This window comes from Doryrhamphus excisus, linkage group LG6 (genome assembly GCF_037039965.1).
Source record: "Doryrhamphus excisus strain RoL-2023G ecotype Guam linkage group LG6, RoL_Dexc_Guam_v1.1, whole genome shotgun sequence".
In the NCBI taxonomy this organism is placed as follows: Eukaryota; Metazoa; Chordata; class Actinopteri; order Syngnathiformes; family Syngnathidae; genus Doryrhamphus; species Doryrhamphus excisus.
This window is the reverse complement of record NC_136362.1, coordinates 23,752,381-23,775,757: the sequence shown is the minus strand read 5'-3', so window position 1 is coordinate 23,775,757 and position 23,377 is coordinate 23,752,381. Positions and strand designations below refer to the sequence as shown.

The 23,377-nt window shown below is 46.6% G+C and overlaps 11 non-coding genes across 11 annotated transcripts; 6 read left to right on the top strand and 5 right to left on the bottom strand.

Moving 5' to 3' along the window:
* Positions 1-1,245: 1,245 nt before the first annotated feature.
* On the top strand, positions 1,246-1,317 carry trnaq-cug (transfer RNA glutamine (anticodon CUG)). The gene has a single exon. It is a non-coding gene; the product is annotated as a tRNA-Gln (tRNA).
* Positions 1,318-3,546: 2,229 nt separating this feature from the next.
* trnac-gca (transfer RNA cysteine (anticodon GCA)) lies at positions 3,547-3,618 on the bottom strand. Its single transcript has one exon. It is a non-coding gene; the product is annotated as a tRNA-Cys (tRNA).
* Positions 3,619-5,630: 2,012 nt separating this feature from the next.
* trnaq-cug (transfer RNA glutamine (anticodon CUG)) lies at positions 5,631-5,702 on the top strand. The gene has a single exon. It is a non-coding gene; the product is annotated as a tRNA-Gln (tRNA).
* Positions 5,703-7,931: 2,229 nt separating this feature from the next.
* On the bottom strand, positions 7,932-8,003 carry trnac-gca (transfer RNA cysteine (anticodon GCA)). Its single transcript has one exon. It is a non-coding gene; the product is annotated as a tRNA-Cys (tRNA).
* A 2,012-nt stretch (positions 8,004-10,015) lies between these two features.
* Positions 10,016-10,087, top strand: trnaq-cug (transfer RNA glutamine (anticodon CUG)). Its single transcript has one exon. It is a non-coding gene; the product is annotated as a tRNA-Gln (tRNA).
* A 2,229-nt stretch (positions 10,088-12,316) lies between these two features.
* trnac-gca (transfer RNA cysteine (anticodon GCA)) lies at positions 12,317-12,388 on the bottom strand. The gene has a single exon. It is a non-coding gene; the product is annotated as a tRNA-Cys (tRNA).
* A 2,012-nt stretch (positions 12,389-14,400) lies between these two features.
* Positions 14,401-14,472, top strand: trnaq-cug (transfer RNA glutamine (anticodon CUG)). The gene has a single exon. It is a non-coding gene; the product is annotated as a tRNA-Gln (tRNA).
* Positions 14,473-15,981: 1,509 nt separating this feature from the next.
* Positions 15,982-16,053, bottom strand: trnac-gca (transfer RNA cysteine (anticodon GCA)). The gene has a single exon. It is a non-coding gene; the product is annotated as a tRNA-Cys (tRNA).
* A 3,001-nt stretch (positions 16,054-19,054) lies between these two features.
* trnak-uuu (transfer RNA lysine (anticodon UUU)) lies at positions 19,055-19,127 on the top strand. The gene has a single exon. It is a non-coding gene; the product is annotated as a tRNA-Lys (tRNA).
* Positions 19,128-20,354: 1,227 nt separating this feature from the next.
* Positions 20,355-20,426, bottom strand: trnac-gca (transfer RNA cysteine (anticodon GCA)). Its single transcript has one exon. It is a non-coding gene; the product is annotated as a tRNA-Cys (tRNA).
* A 2,012-nt stretch (positions 20,427-22,438) lies between these two features.
* trnaq-cug (transfer RNA glutamine (anticodon CUG)) lies at positions 22,439-22,510 on the top strand. Its single transcript has one exon. It is a non-coding gene; the product is annotated as a tRNA-Gln (tRNA).
* The last annotated feature ends 867 nt before the right edge of the window (positions 22,511-23,377 follow it).

The window sequence follows — 23,377 nt, the reverse complement described above, 5'->3', positions numbered from 1 at the left end:
GGTCACAAAGAGATGAGAAGTTTCAGGTAAATGGATGGATGGATGGAGTTGTCCTCATCATTGTTGCACTCAAAAAGGCAGATACTGTGTCGCTTTGACGTACTCCAGCAAAGGAACCAAAATAGTTATGAGACTAGACCTTCTCTGCCAATGCTGCATCAGCAGGGGAATTAGCTCAAATGGTAGAGCGCTCGCTTAGCATGTGAGAGGTAGCGGGATCAATGCCCGCATTCTCCAAAATCTCTTTTGTTTTTTTGTCATTAAATGTTCCCAAGTAGCAAACACTAATCCAGGCCCCAATCCCGATACCTAGGCCAAATACAGCCGTAGGTATCACCCTAAACTCAGTCCTAACCTAAACCCAGTCCTAACTGCATTCTCCTGTCTAGCACCTAGTCTTGTCATGTTGTGGGATCAATGCCCGCAGTCTCCTAGGAGTTCTTTGCCTTTTGTAGAAGAGATGTTGGGATTGGATCTATCCCTTAACATCCGACTAATTACCCCAAACTAGGGGAATTACGTCAAATGGTAAAGTGCTTGCTTAGCATGCGAGAAGTGGCAGAATCGATACTCACATTCTCCAAGGAATCCTTTGTATTTTGTAAAAGAGATGTGGGATTGGAAATCGTGAAAAGAAGTGCCAAGACCGTTTTCAGGACCAACTGATGACCTCTGAATTCGATCAGAAACGTCACACTTCACCTGAGACTCTCCACCTGAGACTCTCCACCACAAGACTTGATTATCTATTCCAAATTCTGTCAATAGTGGCATTCTCAGCCACAACCGCAATGAGACGCCATTGAACGCTCGGCCGTACTCACTAGCCTCAAAGCAACAAGACCTTCGATAGCGCAGTTGGAAGAGTGGAGGACTGTAGTTGTTCAAGCTGGCATCCTTAGGTCGCAGGTTCAAGTCCGGCTCGAAGGACCAGCCCTTTGGTTATGTTATGTCTGCCAGGAAAAATGGCAAAACCGTCTTGTCTGAAGGACCTCCGCTTCCCTGTCGATGGAGTTGGACTTGAGTCTTTGTGACACAGTCTGAAATTGGCAAACGGAGAAATTCTGATTGAGTGATCATTTCATCTCAACTCCTGTTGGAAAAGGACAGCCATTTCCGTGAGAGCACAAGACCCCTGGATTGTACCCCAAAATACTTTGCGCTCATCAAAGAGTAAAGTTGGTGTCCTGGTTTGCAAAGCCTCCATTCTTATGCCAGAAGGTCCCAGTCACATCCAAAACAAAGGGTTCCATGGTGTAATGGTTAGCACTCTGGACTCTGAATCCAGTGATCCAAGTTCAAGTCTTGGTGGAACCTACTTGCCCTGCAGCAATCGAGTGTTTGGACTGTGTCCTCCTTTAATAGTAAGAGTATGATGACTTATTGACTTACTATACAAATCAGTGGTAACCGTGGATCAGGATGAGGTCCCTAAACGACGCCAATGTCTGTGACAGCTGATGTCAAGGATCAGCTGATCAGAAGATACTTGGTTTGTGTGTGGGGCCACAAGTCTTTCCAGTTCCAGTTAAAAGCCAGGCTCCTCATGTAGTTTCCATAGAGTACCAAGGGATTGTCCTGTTGCCCTCGTATATTGAGGGCAAAAAGGAGGCGTTTGCAAGTGGACCTTAGACCCGGTCACCTGAACAGGGACTTGAATCCCGAACACTCAGATCAAAAGTTTCATGTTCGGGTGACCGGCTCAACCTTTGTCGTGTCTGACCATGAACTCTTTTTGTCCAGAAGATATTTGGCTTGTCCATGTGGGTAGTTTAAGACCTCAGTCCATCTTGAAGGTGGACATTTCGGGACCAGGGCCTCTTCACCGCTGCAAGGACAAGTACAGTATGCCAGAAGATTTATCTGCCAATGCTGCAGCAGCAGGGGAATTAGCTCAAATGGTAGAGCGCTTGCTTTGCATGTGAGAGGTAGTGGGATCGATGCCCGCATTCTCCAAAACCTCTTTTGTTTTTTGTGATTAAATGTTCCCAAGTACCAAACACTAATCCGGGCCCCAATCCCAATATCTAGGCCAAATACAGCCATAGGTATCACCCTAAACCCAGTCCTAACTGCATTCTCCTGTCTAGCACCTTGTATTGTCTTGTTTGGGATCAATGCCCACATTCTCCAAGGAGTTCTTCACCTTTTGTAGAAGAGATGTTGGGATTGGATCTACCCCTTAGCATCCGACAAATACCCCAAACCAGGGGAATTACCTCAAATGGTAAAGTGCTTGCTTACCATGCGAGATGCAGCAGAATCAATACCCGCATTCCCAAAGGAATCCTTTGTATTTTGTCAAAGAGATGTGGGATCGGAAATGAGTCCAGGATCTATCCATCAGCGTCAGACAAATACCCCAAACCTAATCCTGGCTGCGTTCTCTAGACCAGTCTCTTGTCATGTAATAGTGAAGAAACCGAGTCAGTGAGTTATTGTTCCCAAACAGCGCTTCAAGATGACCCCAACCATTCCAACGAGGCCGAAGACAAATCCTCTCTCCAGTAAAAACCTATCCAAATGTCAATTCCCTGATCGGGAATCGAAACCGGGCCGCGGCAGTGAGAGCACCGAATTCTAGCCACTAGACCACCAGTTATTTTGTAAAAGAGGGAATAGAAAGCCCATGTTTCCACGCAGTTTAAACAGGGGGCCTTATGCGTGTGAGGCAAACGGGATAACCACTAATCTAAAGAAACCCGGAGCAGAGGAGGGGGGGTTATAAGAGTACTGGCGAAACTCAGAAAGCAGTGGCCAAACAATGAAACATGATGATGTGTCCAAAGTGGGGGCAGATTGACAATTGTCCAAACAGACCAAGATCTCTCCTTTGTAGGGAGAATTGTAGTTCACATAAGATGTTCCAGAAATAATGGGCTTTTCTTCAACAAAATGTTTTTGAATCAGAAGTCTTGTTGTGTTGAAGAAATTCCCATCCTTTCTAATGTCATGTGTAGTACACATGTGACATGTACTACAATGCTCCCTACAAAGGCAAAACTCTTGTGATTTTGGACATTTGGGCTAACAAAACAGACCACATTAGAAGGACAAAAGAGGTTGTCTTGACATTTCAATGAAATTGTCTATGTGTTGGGGAAGAGATCCGACCCCCACTGGAGGAGTTCAAGGTACCTTGGCGTCTTGTTCTTGGCATCTAACATGACAGTTTACCAGTTGATCTACGTTGGATGCTCCACTGGTCCGCCACAGTGATGTGGGAGCTGAACCCAAAGGCAGAGCTCTGGTCCGATGGTCCTGAGCTTTGAGTCAGCACGGAAAGGATAAGATCGTGGGTAAAAGCAGCTGAAATGACTTTGTTTTGTGGTGCGGCTGGACTTTCTCTTAGACATGGGGGGGGGGCTGTGTCATCCGTGAGGAAATTGGACAAAAGCCACAGCAGAAATTTCATGTCAGTGTGAAGAATGTAGAAAGGAGCCATGCAAAAAGGGAAACAATCTCGAGTTATATTACACCGAAGTTGTTGCTATTATGAGCCATGCATTCATGTACTAGACTATTCTTAAACCAAAGGAGTGCATCAGGGGGCATCCGGATTTGAACCGGAGACCTCTTGATCTGCAGTCAAATGCTCTACCACTGAGCTATACCCCCTCAAACACACCAAACATGGTTACACGATGGGAACTAAGTTCTGCATATGCACTAAACCAGCACACATCCTCATGGTGAATGGGAGAATTGAACCAACAAAGGTTGACTTCTTGATGGGTCATCGAGGTCCAAAAAGTGTACTTAAGCAAGTTATTCCTTGAGCGCTAGTTTCAGCCCCACAGTGGGCGGTTCAGCACTTTTGGTGATACATCGTCAAGATTTCTTTCCTGTGGAAAATTGTGCAACAACCAGTGCCCCCTGAGCAAAAGGAGCCTTAATCTGGTGCTTTAGACCACTCATCCACACAACCTAAAACGGTGCCCTGATCAGGAAAAAACTGTGACCTTGTGAGGTTCGCTGACAATGGAGGACACTGAAAAGGAGCCGCACAAAGCAGGGTACCTGCACTGTTTACATGTCCGTTGACCAGGTTGCAGATGGATTGTCTTGGTCCTTTTGAAAATCCACATTTTAACGCCCCATTATTGAAAGACGTAACGACCATCAGGAGGAGTGAGGTTTATTGTGAGGACCTTTAGAACTTCAGTCCAACGCTCTCCCAAGTGGCCTATTTTAGCTGCGATGGTGGGTTCTGCTTTTTCAGTAGGGGCCTCAAGTGGGGGAAGGGTGAAGCTGTATCTGTGCCATGTACTGCCGTCTTCGCCGACATGGCCTCGGTACTGTGGACGACGAGTTCGCCTACAGGTGGGAGGTTGACCATGTGTCATTTGGAGTAAACATGACCAGGGTCAAAGACCAGGGTCAACGGTCACAAAGAGATGAGAAGTTTCAGGTAAATGGATGGATGGATGGAGTTGTCCTCATCATTGTTGCACTCAAAAAGGCAGATACTGTGTCGCTTTGACGTACTCCAGCAAAGGAACCAAAATAGTTATGAGACTAGACCTTCTCTGCCAATGCTGCATCAGCAGGGGAATTAGCTCAAATGGTAGAGTGCTCGCTTAGCATGTGAGAGGTAGCGGGATCAATGCCCGCATTCTCCAAAATCTCTTTTGTTTTTTTGTCATTAAATGTTCCCAAGTAGCAAACACTAATCCAGGCCCCAATCCCGATACCTAGGCCAAATACAGCCGTAGGTATCACCCTAAACTCAGTCCTAACCTAAACCCAGCCCTAACTGCATTCTCCTGTCTAGCACCTAGTCTTGTCATGTTGTGGGATCAATGCCCGCAGTCTCCTAGGAGTTCTTTGCCTTTTGTAGAAGAGATGTTGGGATTGGATCTATCCCTTAACATCCGACTAATTACCCCAAACTAGGGGAATTACGTCAAATGGTAAAGTGCTTGCTTAGCATGCGAGAAGTGGCAGAATCGATACTCACATTCTCCAAGGAATCCTTTGTATTTTGTAAAAGAGATGTGGGATTGGAAATCGTGAAAAGAAGTGCCAAGACCGTTTTCAGGACCAACTGATGACCTCTGAATTCGATCAGAAACGTCACACTTCACCTGAGACTCTCCACCTGAGACTCTCCACCACAAGACTTGATTATCTATTCCAAATTCTGTCAATAGTGGCATTCTCAGCCACAACCGCAATGAGACGCCATTGAACGCTCGGCCGTACTCACTAGCCTCAAAGCAACAAGACCTTCGATAGCGCAGTTGGAAGAGTGGAGGACTGTAGTTGTTCAAGCTGGCATCCTTAGGTCGCAGGTTCAAGTCCGGCTCGAAGGACCAGCCCTTTGGTTATGTTATGTCTGCCAGGAAAAATGGCAAAACCGTCTTGTCTGAAGGACCTCCGCTTCCCTGTCGATGGAGTTGGACTTGAGTCTTTGTGACACAGTCTGAAATTGGCAAACGGAGAAATTCTGATTGAGTGATCATTTCATCTCAACTCCTGTTGGAAAAGGACAGCCATTTCCGTGAGAGCACAAGACCCCTGGATTGTACCCCAAAATACTTTGCGCTCATCAAAGAGTAAAGTTGGTGTCCTGGTTTGCAAAGCCTCCATTCTTATGCCAGAAGGTCCCAGTCACATCCAAAACAAAGGGTTCCATGGTGTAATGGTTAGCACTCTGGACTCTGAATCCAGTGATCCAAGTTCAAGTCTTGGTGGAACCTACTTGCCCTGCAGCAATCGAGTGTTTGGACTGTGTCCTCCTTTAATAGTAAGAGTATGATGACTTATTGACTTACTATACAAATCAGTGGTAACCGTGGATCAGGATGAGGTCCCTAAACGACGCCAATGTCTGTGACAGCTGATGTCAAGGATCAGCTGATCAGAAGATACTTGGTTTGTGTGTGGGGCCACAAGTCTTTCCAGTTCCAGTTAAAAGCCAGGCTCCTCATGTAGTTTCCATAGAGTACCAAGGGATTGTCCTGTTGCCCTCGTATATTGAGGGCAAAAAGGAGGCGTTTGCAAGTGGACCTTAGACCCGGTCACCTGAACAGGGACTTGAATCCCGAACACTCAGATCAAAAGTTTCATGTTCGGGTGACCGGCTCAACCTTTGTCGTGTCTGACCATGAACTCTTTTTGTCCAGAAGATATTTGGCTTGTCCATGTGGGTAGTTTAAGACCTCAGTCCATCTTGAAGGTGGACATTTCGGGACCAGGGCCTCTTCACCGCTGCAAGGACAAGTACAGTATGCCAGAAGATTTATCTGCCAATGCTGCAGCAGCAGGGGAATTAGCTCAAATGGTAGAGCGCTTGCTTTGCATGTGAGAGGTAGTGGGATCGATGCCCGCATTCTCCAAAACCTCTTTTGTTTTTTGTGATTAAATGTTCCCAAGTACCAAACACTAATCCGGGCCCCAATCCCAATATCTAGGCCAAATACAGCCATAGGTATCACCCTAAACCCAGTCCTAACTGCATTCTCCTGTCTAGCACCTTGTATTGTCTTGTTTGGGATCAATGCCCACATTCTCCAAGGAGTTCTTCACCTTTTGTAGAAGAGATGTTGGGATTGGATCTACCCCTTAGCATCCGACAAATACCCCAAACCAGGGGAATTACCTCAAATGGTAAAGTGCTTGCTTACCATGCGAGATGCAGCAGAATCAATACCCGCATTCCCAAAGGAATCCTTTGTATTTTGTCAAAGAGATGTGGGATCGGAAATGAGTCCAGGATCTATCCATCAGCGTCAGACAAATACCCCAAACCTAATCCTGGCTGCGTTCTCTAGACCAGTCTCTTGTCATGTAATAGTGAAGAAACCGAGTCAGTGAGTTATTGTTCCCAAACAGCGCTTCAAGATGACCCCAACCATTCCAACGAGGCCGAAGACAAATCCTCTCTCCAGTAAAAACCTATCCAAATGTCAATTCCCTGATCGGGAATCGAAACCGGGCCGCGGCAGTGAGAGCACCGAATTCTAGCCACTAGACCACCAGTTATTTTGTAAAAGAGGGAATAGAAAGCCCATGTTTCCACGCAGTTTAAACAGGGGGCCTTATGCGTGTGAGGCAAACGGGATAACCACTAATCTAAAGAAACCCGGAGCAGAGGAGGGGGGGTTATAAGAGTACTGGCGAAACTCAGAAAGCAGTGGCCAAACAATGAAACATGATGATGTGTCCAAAGTGGGGGCAGATTGACAATTGTCCAAACAGACCAAGATCTCTCCTTTGTAGGGAGAATTGTAGTTCACATAAGATGTTCCAGAAATAATGGGCTTTTCTTCAACAAAATGTTTTTGAATCAGAAGTCTTGTTGTGTTGAAGAAATTCCCATCCTTTCTAATGTCATGTGTAGTACACATGTGACATGTACTACAATGCTCCCTACAAAGGCAAAACTCTTGTGATTTTGGACATTTGGGCTAACAAAACAGACCACATTAGAAGGACAAAAGAGGTTGTCTTGACATTTCAATGAAATTGTCTATGTGTTGGGGAAGAGATCCGACCCCCACTGGAGGAGTTCAAGGTACCTTGGCGTCTTGTTCTTGGCATCTAACATGACAGTTTACCAGTTGATCTACGTTGGATGCTCCACTGGTCCGCCACAGTGATGTGGGAGCTGAACCCAAAGGCAGAGCTCTGGTCCGATGGTCCTGAGCTTTGAGTCAGCACGGAAAGGATAAGATCGTGGGTAAAAGCAGCTGAAATGACTTTGTTTTGTGGTGCGGCTGGACTTTCTCTTAGACATGGGGGGGGGGCTGTGTCATCCGTGAGGAAATTGGACAAAAGCCACAGCAGAAATTTCATGTCAGTGTGAAGAATGTAGAAAGGAGCCATGCAAAAAGGGAAACAATCTCGAGTTATATTACACCGAAGTTGTTGCTATTATGAGCCATGCATTCATGTACTAGACTATTCTTAAACCAAAGGAGTGCATCAGGGGGCATCCGGATTTGAACCGGAGACCTCTTGATCTGCAGTCAAATGCTCTACCACTGAGCTATACCCCCTCAAACACACCAAACATGGTTACACGATGGGAACTAAGTTCTGCATATGCACTAAACCAGCACACATCCTCATGGTGAATGGGAGAATTGAACCAACAAAGGTTGACTTCTTGATGGGTCATCGAGGTCCAAAAAGTGTACTTAAGCAAGTTATTCCTTGAGCGCTAGTTTCAGCCCCACAGTGGGCGGTTCAGCACTTTTGGTGATACATCGTCAAGATTTCTTTCCTGTGGAAAATTGTGCAACAACCAGTGCCCCCTGAGCAAAAGGAGCCTTAATCTGGTGCTTTAGACCACTCATCCACACAACCTAAAACGGTGCCCTGATCAGGAAAAAACTGTGACCTTGTGAGGTTCGCTGACAATGGAGGACACTGAAAAGGAGCCGCACAAAGCAGGGTACCTGCACTGTTTACATGTCCGTTGACCAGGTTGCAGATGGATTGTCTTGGTCCTTTTGAAAATCCACATTTTAACGCCCCATTATTGAAAGACGTAACGACCATCAGGAGGAGTGAGGTTTATTGTGAGGACCTTTAGAACTTCAGTCCAACGCTCTCCCAAGTGGCCTATTTTAGCTGCGATGGTGGGTTCTGCTTTTTCAGTAGGGGCCTCAAGTGGGGGAAGGGTGAAGCTGTATCTGTGCCATGTACTGCCGTCTTCGCCGACATGGCCTCGGTACTGTGGACGACGAGTTCGCCTACAGGTGGGAGGTTGACCATGTGTCATTTGGAGTAAACATGACCAGGGTCAAAGACCAGGGTCAACGGTCACAAAGAGATGAGAAGTTTCAGGTAAATGGATGGATGGATGGAGTTGTCCTCATCATTGTTGCACTCAAAAAGGCAGATACTGTGTCGCTTTGACGTACTCCAGCAAAGGAACCAAAATAGTTATGAGACTAGACCTTCTCTGCCAATGCTGCATCAGCAGGGGAATTAGCTCAAATGGTAGAGCGCTCGCTTAGCATGTGAGAGGTAGCGGGATCAATGCCCGCATTCTCCAAAATCTCTTTTGTTTTTTTGTCATTAAATGTTCCCAAGTAGCAAACACTAATCCAGGCCCCAATCCCGATACCTAGGCCAAATACAGCCGTAGGTATCACCCTAAACTCAGTCCTAACCTAAACCCAGTCCTAACTGCATTCTCCTGTCTAGCACCTAGTCTTGTCATGTTGTGGGATCAATGCCCGCAGTCTCCTAGGAGTTCTTTGCCTTTTGTAGAAGAGATGTTGGGATTGGATCTATCCCTTAACATCCGACTAATTACCCCAAACTAGGGGAATTACGTCAAATGGTAAAGTGCTTGCTTAGCATGCGAGAAGTGCCAGAATCGATACTCACATTCTCCAAGGAATCCTTTGTATTTTGTAAAAGAGATGTGGGATTGGAAATCGTGAAAAGAAGTGCCAAGACCGTTTTCAGGACCAACTGATGACCTCTGAATTCGATCAGAAACGTCACACTTCACCTGAGACTCTCCACCTGAGACTCTCCACCACAAGACTTGATTATCTATTCCAAATTCTGTCAATAGTGGCATTCTCAGCCACAACCGCAATGAGACGCCATTGAACGCTCGGCCGTACTCACTAGCCTCAAAGCAACAAGACCTTCGATAGCGCAGTTGGAAGAGTGGAGGACTGTAGTTGTTCAAGCTGGCATCCTTAGGTCGCAGGTTCAAGTCCGGCTCGAAGGACCAGCCCTTTGGTTATGTTATGTCTGCCAGGAAAAATGGCAAAACCGTCTTGTCTGAAGGACCTCCGCTTCCCTGTCGATGGAGTTGGACTTGAGTCTTTGTGACACAGTCTGAAATTGGCAAACGGAGAAATTCTGATTGAGTGATCATTTCATCTCAACTCCTGTTGGAAAAGGACAGCCATTTCCGTGAGAGCACAAGACCCCTGGATTGTACCCCAAAATACTTTGCGCTCATCAAAGAGTAAAGTTGGTGTCCTGGTTTGCAAAGCCTCCATTCTTATGCCAGAAGGTCCCAGTCACATCCAAAACAAAGGGTTCCATGGTGTAATGGTTAGCACTCTGGACTCTGAATCCAGTGATCCAAGTTCAAGTCTTGGTGGAACCTACTTGCCCTGCAGCAATCGAGTGTTTGGACTGTGTCCTCCTTTAATAGTAAGAGTATGATGACTTATTGACTTACTATACAAATCAGTGGTAACCGTGGATCAGGATGAGGTCCCTAAACGACGCCAATGTCTGTGACAGCTGATGTCAAGGATCAGCTGATCAGAAGATACTTGGTTTGTGTGTGGGGCCACAAGTCTTTCCAGTTCCAGTTAAAAGCCAGGCTCCTCATGTAGTTTCCATAGAGTACCAAGGGATTGTCCTGTTGCCCTCGTATATTGAGGGCAAAAAGGAGGCGTTTGCAAGTGGACCTTAGACCCGGTCACCTGAACAGGGACTTGAATCCCGAACACTCAGATCAAAAGTTTCATGTTCGGGTGACCGGCTCAACCTTTGTCGTGTCTGACCATGAACTCTTTTTGTCCAGAAGATATTTGGCTTGTCCATGTGGGTAGTTTAAGACCTCAGTCCATCTTGAAGGTGGACATTTCGGGACCAGGGCCTCTTCACCGCTGCAAGGACAAGTACAGTATGCCAGAAGATTTATCTGCCAATGCTGCAGCAGCAGGGGAATTAGCTCAAATGGTAGAGCGCTTGCTTTGCATGTGAGAGGTAGTGGGATCGATGCCCGCATTCTCCAAAACCTCTTTTGTTTTTTGTGATTAAATGTTCCCAAGTACCAAACACTAATCCGGGCCCCAATCCCAATATCTAGGCCAAATACAGCCATAGGTATCACCCTAAACCCAGTCCTAACTGCATTCTCCTGTCTAGCACCTTGTATTGTCTTGTTTGGGATCAATGCCCACATTCTCCAAGGAGTTCTTCACCTTTTGTAGAAGAGATGTTGGGATTGGATCTACCCCTTAGCATCCGACAAATACCCCAAACCAGGGGAATTACCTCAAATGGTAAAGTGCTTGCTTACCATGCGAGATGCAGCAGAATCAATACCCGCATTCCCAAAGGAATCCTTTGTATTTTGTCAAAGAGATGTGGGATCGGAAATGAGTCCAGGATCTATCCATCAGCGTCAGACAAATACCCCAAACCTAATCCTGGCTGCGTTCTCTAGACCAGTCTCTTGTCATGTAATAGTGAAGAAACCGAGTCAGTGAGTTATTGTTCCCAAACAGCGCTTCAAGATGACCCCAACCATTCCAACGAGGCCGAAGACAAATCCTCTCTCCAGTAAAAACCTATCCAAATGTCAATTCCCTGATCGGGAATCGAAACCGGGCCGCGGCAGTGAGAGCACCGAATTCTAGCCACTAGACCACCAGTTATTTTGTAAAAGAGGGAATAGAAAGCCCATGTTTCCACGCAGTTTAAACAGGGGGCCTTATGCGTGTGAGGCAAACGGGATAACCACTAATCTAAAGAAACCCGGAGCAGAGGAGGGGGGGTTATAAGAGTACTGGCGAAACTCAGAAAGCAGTGGCCAAACAATGAAACATGATGATGTGTCCAAAGTGGGGGCAGATTGACAATTGTCCAAACAGACCAAGATCTCTCCTTTGTAGGGAGAATTGTAGTTCACATAAGATGTTCCAGAAATAATGGGCTTTTCTTCAACAAAATGTTTTTGAATCAGAAGTCTTGTTGTGTTGAAGAAATTCCCATCCTTTCTAATGTCATGTGTAGTACACATGTGACATGTACTACAATGCTCCCTACAAAGGCAAAACTCTTGTGATTTTGGACATTTGGGCTAACAAAACAGACCACATTAGAAGGACAAAAGAGGTTGTCTTGACATTTCAATGAAATTGTCTATGTGTTGGGGAAGAGATCCGACCCCCACTGGAGGAGTTCAAGGTACCTTGGCGTCTTGTTCTTGGCATCTAACATGACAGTTTACCAGTTGATCTACGTTGGATGCTCCACTGGTCCGCCACAGTGATGTGGGAGCTGAACCCAAAGGCAGAGCTCTGGTCCGATGGTCCTGAGCTTTGAGTCAGCACGGAAAGGATAAGATCGTGGGTAAAAGCAGCTGAAATGACTTTGTTTTGTGGTGCGGCTGGACTTTCTCTTAGACATGGGGGGGGGGCTGTGTCATCCGTGAGGAAATTGGACAAAAGCCACAGCAGAAATTTCATGTCAGTGTGAAGAATGTAGAAAGGAGCCATGCAAAAAGGGAAACAATCTCGAGTTATATTACACCGAAGTTGTTGCTATTATGAGCCATGCATTCATGTACTAGACTATTCTTAAACCAAAGGAGTGCATCAGGGGGCATCCGGATTTGAACCGGAGACCTCTTGATCTGCAGTCAAATGCTCTACCACTGAGCTATACCCCCTCAAACACACCAAACATGGTTACACGATGGGAACTAAGTTCTGCATATGCACTAAACCAGCACACATCCTCATGGTGAATGGGAGAATTGAACCAACAAAGGTTGACTTCTTGATGGGTCATCGAGGTCCAAAAGGTGTACTTAAGCAAGTTATTCCTTGTGCGCTAGTTTCAGCCCCACAGTGGGCGGTTCAGCACTTTTGGTGATACATCGTCAAGATTTCTTTCCTGTGGAAAATTGTGCAACAACCAGTGCCCCCTGAGCAAAAGGAGCCTTAATCTGGTGCTTTAGACCACTCATCCACACAACCTAAAACGGTGCCCTGATCAGGAAAAAACTGTGACCTTGTGAGGTTCGCTGACAATGGAGGACACTGAAAAGGAGCCGCACAAAGCAGGGTACCTGCACTGTTTACATGTCCGTTGACCAGGTTGCAGATGGATTGTCTTGGTCCTTTTGAAAATCCACATTTTAACGCCCCATTATTGAAAGACGTAACGACCATCAGGAGGAGTGAGGTTTATTGTGAGGACCTTTAGAACTTCAGTCCAACGCTCTCCCAAGTGGCCTATTTTAGCTGCGATGGTGGGTTCTGCTTTTTCAGTAGGGGCCTCAAGTGGGGGAAGGGTGAAGCTGTATCTGTGCCATGTACTGCCGTCTTCGCCGACATGGCCTCGGTACTGTGGACGACGAGTTCGCCTACAGGTGGGAGGTTGACCATGTGTCATTTGGAGTAAACATGACCAGGGTCAAAGACCAGGGTCAACGGTCACAAAGAGATGAGAAGTTTCAGGTAAATGGATGGATGGATGGAGTTGTCCTCATCATTGTTGCACTCAAAAAGGCAGATACTGTGTCGCTTTGACGTACTCCAGCAAAGGAACCAAAATAGTTATGAGACTAGACCTTCTCTGCCAATGCTGCATCAGCAGGGGAATTAGCTCAAATGGTAGAGCGCTCGCTTAGCATGTGAGAGGTAGCGGGATCAATGCCCGCATTCTCCAAAATCTCTTTTGTTTTTTTGTCATTAAATGTTCCCAAGTATCAAACACTAATCCAGGCCCCAATCCCGATACCTAGGCCAAATACAGCCGTAGGTATCACCCTAAACTCAGTCCTAACCTAAACCCAGTCCTAACTGCATTCTCCTGTCTAGCACCTAGTCTTGTCATGTTGTGGGATCAATGCCCGCAGTCTCCTAGGAGTTCTTTGCCTTTTGTAGAAGAGATGTTGGGATTGGATCTATCCCTTAACATCCGACTAATTACCCCAAACTAGGGGAATTACGTCAAATGGTAAAGTGCTTGCTTAGCATGCGAGAAGTGGCAGAATCGATACTCACATTCTCCAAGGAATCCTTTGTATTTTGTAAAAGAGATGTGGGATTGGAAATCGTGAAAAGAAGTGCCAAGACCGTTTTCAGGACCAACTGATGACCTCTGAATTCGATCAGAAACGTCACACTTCACCTGAGACTCTCCACCTGAGACTCTCCACCACAAGACTTGATTATCTATTCCAAATTCTGTCAATAGTGGCATTCTCAGCCACAACCGCAATGAGACGCCATTGAACGCTCGGCCGTACTCACTAGCCTCAAAGCAACAAGACCTTCGATAGCGCAGTTGGAAGAGTGGAGGACTGTAGTTGTTCAAGCTGGCATCCTTAGGTCGCAGGTTCAAGTCCGGCTCGAAGGACCAGCCCTTTGGTTATGTTATGTCTGCCAGGAAAAATGGCAAAACCGTCTTGTCTGAAGGACCTCCGCTTCCCTGTCGATGGAGTTGGACTTGAGTCTTTGTGACACAGTCTGAAATTGGCAAACGGAGAAATTCTGATTGAGTGATCATTTCATCTCAACTCCTGTTGGAAAAGGACAGCCATTTCCGTGAGAGCACAAGACCCCTGGATTGTACCCCAAAATACTTTGCGCTCATCAAAGAGTAAAGTTGGTGTCCTGGTTTGCAAAGCCTCCATTCTTATGCCAGAAGGTCCCAGTCACATCCAAAACAAAGGGTTCCATGGTGTAATGGTTAGCACTCTGGACTCTGAATCCAGTGATCCAAGTTCAAGTCTTGGTGGAACCTACTTGCCCTGCAGCAATCGAGTGTTTGGACTGTGTCCTCCTTTAATAGTAAGAGTATGATGACTTATTGACTTACTATACAAATCAGTGGTAACCGTGGATCAGGATGAGGTCCCTAAACGACGCCAATGTCTGTGACAGCTGATGTCAAGGATCAGCTGATCAGAAGATACTTGGTTTGTGTGTGGGGCCACAAGTCTTTCCAGTTCCAGTTAAAAGCCAGGCTCCTCATGTAGTTTCCATAGAGTACCAAGGGATTGTCCTGTTGCCCTCGTATATTGAGGGCAAAAAGGAGGCGTTTGCAAGTGGACCTTAGACCCGGTCACCTGAACAGGGACTTGAATCCCGAACACTCAGATCAAAAGTTTCATGTTCGGGTGACCGGCTCAACCTTTGTCGTGTCTGACCATGAACTCTTTTTGTCCAGAAGATATTTGGCTTGTCCATGTGGGTAGTTTAAGACCTCAGTCCATCTTGAAGGTGGACATTTCGGGACCAGGGCCTCTTCACCGCTGCAAGGACAAGTACAGTATGCCAGAAGATTTATCTGCCAATGCTGCAGCAGCAGGGGAATTAGCTCAAATGGTAGAGCGCTTGCTTTGCATGTGAGAGGTAGTGGGATCGATGCCCGCATTCTCCAAAACCTCTTTTGTTTTTTGTGATTAAATGTTCCCAAGTACCAAACACTAATCCGGGCCCCAATCCCAATATCTAGGCCAAATACAGCCATAGGTATCACCCTAAACCCAGTCCTAACTGCATTCTCCTGTCTAGCACCTTGTATTGTCTTGTTTGGGATCAATGCCCACATTCTCCAAGGAGTTCTTCACCTTTTGTAGAAGAGATGTTGGGATTGGATCTACCCCTTAGCAGAAGTCTTGTTGTGTTGAAGAAATTCCCATCCTTTCTAATGTCATGTGTAGTACACATGTGACATGTACTACAATGCTCCCTACAAAGGCAAAACTCTTGTGATTTTGGACATTTGGGCTAACAAAACAGACCACATTAGAAGGACAAAAGAGGTTGTCTTGACATTTCAATGAAATTGTCTATGTGTTGGGGAAGAGATCCGACCCCCACTGGAGGAGTTCAAGGTACCTTGGCGTCTTGTTCTTGGCATCTAACATGACAGTTTACCAGTTGATCTACGTTGGATGCTCCACTGGTCCGCCACAGTGATGTGGGAGCTGAACCCAAAGGCAGAGCTCTGGTCCGATGGTCCTGAGCTTTGAGTCAGCACGGAAAGGATAAGATCGTGGGTAAAAGCAGCTGAAATGACTTTGTTTTGTGGTGCGGCTGGACTTTCTCTTAGACATGGGGGGGGGGGCTGTGTCATCCGTGAGGAAATTGGACAAAAGCCACAGCAGAAATTTCATGTCAGTGTGAAGAATGTAGAAAGGAGCCATGCAAAAAGGGAAACAATCTCGAGTTATATTACACCGAAGTTGTTGCTATTATGAGCCATGCATTCATGTACTAGACTATTCTTAAACCAAAGGAGTGCATCAGTGGGCATCTGGATTTGAACCGGAGACCTCTTGATCTGCAGTCAAATGCTCTACCACTGAGCTATACCCCCTCAAACACACCAAACATGGTTACACGATGGGAACTAAGTTCTGCATATGCACTAAACCAGCACACATCCTCATGGTGAATGGGAGAATTGAACCAACAAAGGTTGACTTCTTGATGGGTCATCGAGGTCCAAAAGGTGTACTTAAGCAAGTTATTCCTTGTGCGCTAGTTTCAGCCCCACAGTGGGCGGTTCAGCACTTTTGGTGATACATCGTCAAGATTTCTTTCCTGTGGAAAATTGTGCAACAACCAGTGCCCCCTGAGCAAAAGGAGCCTTAATCTGGTGCTTTAGACCACTCATCCACACAACCTAAAACGGTGCCCTGATCAGGAAAAAACTGTGACCTTGTGAGGTTCGCTGACAATGGAGGACACTGAAAAGGAGCCGCACAAAGCAGGGTACCTGCACTGTTTACATGTCCGTTGACCAGGTTGCAGATGGATTGTCTTGGTCCTTTTGAAAATCCACATTTTAACGCCCCATTATTGAAAGACGTAACGACCATCAGGAGGAGTGAGGTTTATTGTGAGGACCTTTAGAACTTCAGTCCAACGCTCTCCCAAGTGGCCTATTTTAGCTGCGATGGTGGGTTCTGCTTTTTCAGTAGGGGCCTCAAGTGGGGGAAGGGTGAAGCTCTATCTGTGCCATGTACTGCCGTCTTCGCCGACATGGCCTCGGTACTCGCCTACAGGTGGGAGGTTGACCATCTGGCGACTCTATCTCCAGTCAAAACCTATCCAAATGTCAACTACCTGACCGGGAATCGAACCCAGGCCGCAGCGGTGAAAGCGCCGAATCCTAGCCACTAGACCACCAGTGACTGCTTTAGGTCTGCACTCAGAAAGGCAGAGACTGTGTCGCTTTGATGTAGTCCAGCAAAGCAACCAAAATAGTTCTCAGACTGGACCTTCTCTGCCAACGCTGCAACAGCAGGAGATTTAGCTCAAATGGTAGAGTGCTAGCTTCGCATGTGAGAGGAAGCGGGATCAATGCCCGCATTCTCCAAAATCTCTTTTGTTTTTTGTGATTAAATGTTCCCAAGTACCAAACACTAACCCAGGCCCCAATCCCGATATCTAGGCCAAATACAGCCATAGGTATAACCTTGTCTTGTTGTGGTATCAATGCCCGCAGTCTTCGAGGAGTTCTTTGCCTTTTGTAAAATAGATGTTAGAATCGGAAATGAGTCCAGGATCGATCCACGTGGTAGACCCGGGTCCGATTCCCGGCCAATGCAACAGGGCTGTTTTCATACCTTTCATCGTGAAAAGAAGTGCCAAGACCGTTTTCAGGACCAACTGATGACCTCTGAATTCGATCAGAAACGTCACACCTCTCCACCTGAGACTCTACACCTGAGACTCTCCACCACAAGACTTGATTATCTAATCCAAATTCAGTCAATAGTGGCATTCTCAGCCACAACCGCAATGAGACGCCGTGAAGAGTAAAGTTGTTGTCCTGGTTTGCAAAGCCTCCATTGTTACGCCAGAAGGTGCCAGTCACATCCAAAACAAAGGGTTCCATGGTGTAATGGTTAGCACTCTGGACTCTGAATCCAGTTTAGGGTGATACCTATGGCTGTATTTGACCTAGATATCGGGATATCGGGGACATTTCATCAAAAAAACAAAGGAGTTCATGGAGAATGCGGGAATTGATCCCACTACCTCTGACATGTTAAGCTAGCTCTCTACCATTTGAGCTAATTCCCCCGCTGATGCAGTGTTGGCAGAGAAGGTCACACGAGTTTATGGAGAATGCCAACACTGCTGATGTTCAATTCCCGGTCAGGGAACTGACATTTGGTTAGGTTTTGACTGGAGATAGGATTTGTCTTGGTCCTCGGTCGAACGGTTCGGGTCATCTTTCAGCGCTGTCTGTGAACTGCTGTCACTGCACATTTGAATAATTTCAAGTCCGCCAATTGAATCCCGGTCTACCTGGTCAACGGACATGTAAACAGTGCAGGTACCCTCCTTTGTGTGGCTCCATTTCAATGTCCTCCGTTGTCAGCGAACCTCACAAGGTCAAAGTTTTTTCCTGATCAGGGCACCTTTTGGGTTGTGTGGATGAGTGGTCTAAAGCACCAGATTAAGGCTCCTTTCGCTCAGGAGCCACTGGTTGAAATCCCACAGCTTTCATTTTCCTGGTCAGGTCCATTATCCACGACTGGAATGATTGGTAGCAAAGGACTGTCAGATTGTACAACACAGCTGAGCACTTGGAGAAGTTCGAAACTGGGTGGAAACATGGCCTTTCAAGACCTCCTTTTACAAAAAAAATCAAAATGACAAATAGGAACAAGGATATGTTCTTGATGTCTGAAGGTGTGTACACGAGCATCCATCCCCAGTTTGGACACACAATCCATATTTCCCGGATGACTGATGGGCTGGGAATACATAACAGGTCGGTGTTGGAGGACCTGATGGACCGCGAGGGTTCATAACATAAAAGAAAAATAAGAAGGCCCACAACCCCTAAGACATTTAAAAACCATTAAGAGAACCTTCAAATGGATCCTGAAGGGTCAGGATGGCCGAGCGGTCGAAGGCGCTGCATTCAGTTTGCAGTCTCTAATGAGGCGTGGGTTCAAATCCCCCTATTGACAGTGCGGGGCCGCAAGTCTTTCCAGTTCCAGTTAAAAGCCCGGCTCCTCATGTAGCTTCCATAAAGTACCAAGGTGTTGTCCTTGTATTTTGAGGGCAAAAAGGAGGCGTTTGCAAGTGGACCTCAGACCTGGTCACCTGAACAGGGACTTGAATCCCGGACACTCAGATCAAAAGTTTCATGTTCAGGTGACTGGCTCAACCTTTCTCTTGTCTGACGACAAACTCTTTTTGTCCAGAAGATATTTGGATTGTCCATGTGGGTAGTTTAAGACCTCAGTCCATCTTGGGGGTGGACATTTCGGGACCGGGGCCTCTTCATCTCTGCAAGGACAAGTACAGTATGCCAGAAGATTTTGTCTTCATTGAGTTGTCCTTATTTATCAAGGGCCTGGATAGCTCAGTTGGTAGAGCATCAGACTTTTAATCTGAGGGTCCAGGGTTCAAGTCCCTGTTCAGGCGGTGAGGAGAAGTATTAAATGTGAAACCAATCTCTTTTATCCTCCTCCTGTGGTCAAGTCCAAAATGCCACAAGACTTCTGCTGCCTCATCCTCAACACCGAGAAGGCCAAAGAGAAGCGACACAGTCTCTGCCTTTCTGAGTGCAGACCAAAAGCGGTCCCTGGTGGTCTAGTGGCTAGGATTCGGTGCTCTCACCGCTGTGGTCCGGGTTCGATTTACGTTCAGGGAATTGACATTTGGATAGGTTTTGACTGGAGGTAGGATTTGTCTTCGGCCTCGGTGGAATGGTTGGGGTCACCTTGATGCGCTACTTGAGAACAATAAATCACGTACTGGGTTTCTTCACTATTCCATGATAAGAGACTAATCTAGAGAACGCGGCCAGGATTAGGTTTGGGGTATTTGTCTGACGCTGAGGGATAGATAGATAGATCCTGGACTCATTTCCGATCCCACATCTCTTTTACAAACTACAAAGGATTCCTTGGAGAATGCGGGTATCGACTCTGCTACTTCTCGCATGCTAAGCAAGCACTTTACCATTTGAGGTAATTCCCCTGGTTTGGGGTATTTGTCGGATGCTCAGGGGTGATCCAATCACAACATCTCTTCTACAAAAGGCAAAGAACTCCTTGGAGACTGTGGGCATTGATCCCACAACAAGACAAGGTGCTAGAGGGGAGAATGCAGTTAGGACTGGGTTTAGGTTAGGACTGGGTTTAGCGTTCCGCGGCTTTGGCATTCGCTGAGGCGAATTTCAATGAAATTGTCTATGTGTTGGGGAAGAGATCCGACCCCCACTGGAGGAGTTCAAGGTACCTTGGCGTCTTGTTCTTGGCATCTAACATGACAGTTTACCAGTTGATCTACGTTGGATGCTCCACTGGTCCGCCACAGTGATGTGGGAGCTGAACCCAAAGGCAGAGCTCTGGTCCGATGGTCCTGAGCTTTGAGTCAGCACGGAAAGGATAAGATCGTGGGTAAAAGCAGCTGAAATGACTTTGTTTTGTGGTGCGGCTGGACTTTCTCTTAGACATGGGGGGGGGGCTGTGTCATCCGTGAGGAAATTGGACAAAAGCCACAGCAGAAATTTCATGTCAGTGTGAAGAATGTAGAAAGGAGCCATGCAAAAAGGGAAACAATCTCGAGTTATATTACACCGAAGTTGTTGCTATTATGAGCCATGCATTCATGTACTAGACTATTCTTAAACCAAAGGAGTGCATCAGGGGGCATCCGGATTTGAACCGGAGACCTCTTGATCTGCAGTCAAATGCTCTACCACTGAGCTATACCCCCTCAAACACACCAAACATGGTTACACGATGGGAACTAAGTTCTGCATATGCACTAAACCAGCACACATCCTCATGGTGAATGGGAGAATTGAACCAACAAAGGTTGACTTCTTGATGGGTCATCGAGGTCCAAAAAGTGTACTTAAGCAAGTTATTCCTTGAGCGCTAGTTTCAGCCCCACAGTGGGCGGTTCAGCACTTTTGGTGATACATCGTCAAGATTTCTTTCCTGTGGAAAATTGTGCAACAACCAGTGCCCCCTGAGCAAAAGGAGCCTTAATCTGGTGCTTTAGACCACTCATCCACACAACCTAAAACGGTGCCCTGATCAGGAAAAAACTGTGACCTTGTGAGGTTCGCTGACAATGGAGGACACTGAAAAGGAGCCGCACAAAGCAGGGTACCTGCACTGTTTACATGTCCGTTGACCAGGTTGCAGATGGATTGTCTTGGTCCTTTTGAAAATCCACATTTTAACGCCCCATTATTGAAAGACGTAACGACCATCAGGAGGAGTGAGGTTTATTGTGAGGACCTTTAGAACTTCAGTCCAACGCTCTCCCAAGTGGCCTATTTTAGCTGCGATGGTGGGTTCTGCTTTTTCAGTAGGGGCCTCAAGTGGGGGAAGGGTGAAGCTGTATCTGTGCCATGTACTGCCGTCTTCGCCGACATGGCCTCGGTACTGTGGACGACGAGTTCGCCTACAGGTGGGAGGTTGACCATGTGTCATTTGGAGTAAACATGACCAGGGTCAAAGACCAGGGTCAACGGTCACAAAGAGATGAGAAGTTTCAGGTAAATGGATGGATGGATGGAGTTGTCCTCATCATTGTTGCACTCAAAAAGGCAGATACTGTGTCGCTTTGACGTACTCCAGCAAAGGAACCAAAATAGTTATGAGACTAGACCTTCTCTGCCAATGCTGCATCAGCAGGGGAATTAGCTCAAATGGTAGAGCGCTCGCTTAGCATGTGAGAGGTAGCGGGATCAATGCCCGCATTCTCCAAAATCTCTTTTGTTTTTTTGTCATTAAATGTTCCCAAGTAGCAAACACTAATCCAGGCCCCAATCCCGATACCTAGGCCAAATACAGCCGTAGGTATCACCCTAAACTCAGTCCTAACCTAAACCCAGTCCTAACTGCATTCTCCTGTCTAGCACCTAGTCTTGTCATGTTGTGGGATCAATGCCCGCAGTCTCCTAGGAGTTCTTTGCCTTTTGTAGAAGAGATGTTGGGATTGGATCTATCCCTTAACATCCGACTAATTACCCCAAACTAGGGGAATTACGTCAAATGGTAAAGTGCTTGCTTAGCATGCGAGAAGTGCCAGAATCGATACTCACATTCTCCAAGGAATCCTTTGTATTTTGTAAAAGAGATGTGGGATTGGAAATCGTGAAAAGAAGTGCCAAGACCGTTTTCAGGACCAACTGATGACCTCTGAATTCGATCAGAAACGTCACACTTCACCTGAGACTCTCCACCTGAGACTCTCCACCACAAGACTTGATTATCTATTCCAAATTCTGTCAATAGTGGCATTCTCAGCCACAACCGCAATGAGACGCCATTGAACGCTCGGCCGTACTCACTAGCCTCAAAGCAACAAGACCTTCGATAGCGCAGTTGGAAGAGTGGAGGACTGTAGTTGTTCAAGCTGGCATCCTTAGGTCGCAGGTTCAAGTCCGGCTCGAAGGACCAGCCCTTTGGTTATGTTATGTCTGCCAGGAAAAATGGCAAAACCGTCTTGTCTGAAGGACCTCCGCTTCCCTGTCGATGGAGTTGGACTTGAGTCTTTGTGACACAGTCTGAAATTGGCAAACGGAGAAATTCTGATTGAGTGATCATTTCATCTCAACTCCTGTTGGAAAAGGACAGCCATTTCCGTGAGAGCACAAGACCCCTGGATTGTACCCCAAAATACTTTGCGCTCATCAAAGAGTAAAGTTGGTGTCCTGGTTTGCAAAGCCTCCATTCTTATGCCAGAAGGTCCCAGTCACATCCAAAACAAAGGGTTCCATGGTGTAATGGTTAGCACTCTGGACTCTGAATCCAGTGATCCAAGTTCAAGTCTTGGTGGAACCTACTTGCCCTGCAGCAATCGAGTGTTTGGACTGTGTCCTCCTTTAATAGTAAGAGTATGATGACTTATTGACTTACTATACAAATCAGTGGTAACCGTGGATCAGGATGAGGTCCCTAAACGACGCCAATGTCTGTGACAGCTGATGTCAAGGATCAGCTGATCAGAAGATACTTGGTTTGTGTGTGGGGCCACAAGTCTTTCCAGTTCCAGTTAAAAGCCAGGCTCCTCATGTAGTTTCCATAGAGTACCAAGGGATTGTCCTGTTGCCCTCGTATATTGAGGGCAAAAAGGAGGCGTTTGCAAGTGGACCTTAGACCCGGTCACCTGAACAGGGACTTGAATCCCGAACACTCAGATCAAAAGTTTCATGTTCGGGTGACCGGCTCAACCTTTGTCGTGTCTGACCATGAACTCTTTTTGTCCAGAAGATATTTGGCTTGTCCATGTGGGTAGTTTAAGACCTCAGTCCATCTTGAAGGTGGACATTTCGGGACCAGGGCCTCTTCACCGCTGCAAGGACAAGTACAGTATGCCAGAAGATTTATCTGCCAATGCTGCAGCAGCAGGGGAATTAGCTCAAATGGTAGAGCGCTTGCTTTGCATGTGAGAGGTAGTGGGATCGATGCCCGCATTCTCCAAAACCTCTTTTGTTTTTTGTGATTAAATGTTCCCAAGTACCAAACACTAATCCGGGCCCCAATCCCAATATCTAGGCCAAATACAGCCATAGGTATCACCCTAAACCCAGTCCTAACTGCATTCTCCTGTCTAGCACCTTGTATTGTCTTGTTTGGGATCAATGCCCACATTCTCCAAGGAGTTCTTCACCTTTTGTAGAAGAGATGTTGGGATTGGATCTACCCCTT